We start from the raw sequence: 461 nt of genomic DNA on the forward strand, positions 1-461 counted from the left end.
CTCTGCCTGCACAGCTCCAGCGCACCACAGGACACTCTGCCTGCACAGGTCCAGCGCACCACAGGACTCTCTGCCTGCACAGCTCCGGCGCACCACAGGACTCTCCGCCAGCACAGCTCCAGCACACCACAGGACACTCTGCCTGCACAGCTCAGCGCACCACAGGACTCTCTGCCTGCACAGCTCCAGCGCACCACAGGACTCCCTGCCTGCACAGCTCCAGCACACCACAGGACTCTCTGCCAGCACAGCTCTAGCACACCACAGGACTCTCTGCCTGCACAGCTCCGGCGCACCACAGGACTCTCTGCCTGCACAGCTCCAGCGCACCACAGGACTCTCTCCCAGCACAGCTCCAGCGCACCACAGGACTCTCTGCCTGCACAGCTCCAGCGCACCACAGGACACTCTGCCTGCACAGCTCCAGCACACCACAGGACACTCTGCAGCACAGCTCCAGC

General features: G+C 64.4%; 1 protein-coding gene across 1 annotated transcript in view; it reads right to left on the reverse strand.

Annotated features, from left to right (window-relative positions):
- Positions 1-461, reverse strand: part of Cgnl1 (cingulin like 1) — a 123,637-nt gene that overhangs the window by 79,716 nt on the left and 43,460 nt on the right. The gene's annotated exons all lie outside the window — the stretch shown is intronic.

Source organism: Octodon degus, unplaced genomic scaffold, assembly GCF_000260255.1.
Source record: "Octodon degus isolate 3935 unplaced genomic scaffold, OctDeg1.0 scaffold00026, whole genome shotgun sequence".
In the NCBI taxonomy this organism is placed as follows: Eukaryota; Metazoa; Chordata; class Mammalia; order Rodentia; family Octodontidae; genus Octodon; species Octodon degus.